Source organism: Nothoprocta perdicaria, unplaced genomic scaffold, assembly GCF_003342845.1.
Source record: "Nothoprocta perdicaria isolate Ctin4 unplaced genomic scaffold, notPer1 scaffold_14, whole genome shotgun sequence".
Taxonomy (NCBI): Eukaryota; Metazoa; Chordata; class Aves; order Tinamiformes; family Tinamidae; genus Nothoprocta; species Nothoprocta perdicaria.
In genome coordinates this window covers 7,925,358-7,926,227 of record NW_020454538.1, presented here as the reverse complement: position 1 = coordinate 7,926,227, position 870 = coordinate 7,925,358, and positions in this window count along the sequence as shown.

The window sequence follows — 870 nt, the reverse complement described above, 5'->3', positions numbered from 1 at the left end:
TTCCCAGAAGATATATAAGCAACTATGGTCTAGATAAAGTTGTGCACAGTGTGTTTGCAAACTGAAAATACATCCACACTCAGTCTGGCTAACAAGAGTTTACTACCAAACTGTAATGAGATATCCAGCAGAATACCCTGCAAATCCAGTTATTCTGCAGCAACCTGTCCAGGATATGATGGTATTTTTATTTAATGATGCCTACAAAAAGGCAAGCCTCACCCTGAAATGTACTGTCAAGACGCTGACAGTCCAGTGAGGTTACACTCTATGTAGCCTCTGGAGGTTAAGATTCAGGGTGGGAACATTTCACTGAAACTTTCTATGTACTTTAAGTTTGATGTTTTAAAAACAATGTGGATAAACTGTAGAGAATCTAGGGAAGAGAAACACTGAGAGTAAGAGGTTTGAAATCTTTCGCAGAGCTGACAACTCAGAAAATCTTCAAAGAATTGTTCCTATTTAGTAGAGGAGTGAGAAAGCTACAGAGAAATGTAATCATAGGCATTAAATATATATTACACACAGAAATAAAGCGGATGGTAATCAATTGGTTTTAGTGTCCTTGGATGATAATACAAATTGATCTAATTTGTCTCACTTAAAAGAGAAAAAAAGAACATTAACTGAAAAGCCAGTTAGCTAGTTAACTCATGGAGGACAACACGTTGGGAAGATACTGATTTCCTGTTACTAGTGAACTCAAGAACAGGATAAAACAAAAATCAGAGAAGATCCAGATATGCTGTGAGTGACATTGAGTGGATGGATGGACCGATACTGTCTCTGGTAGCAAAATACGACTTACAAACATTGCTGGAATATCCTTGGGGTCACATCCTAATAATTTAAACTCAGTGCTCTTACCAA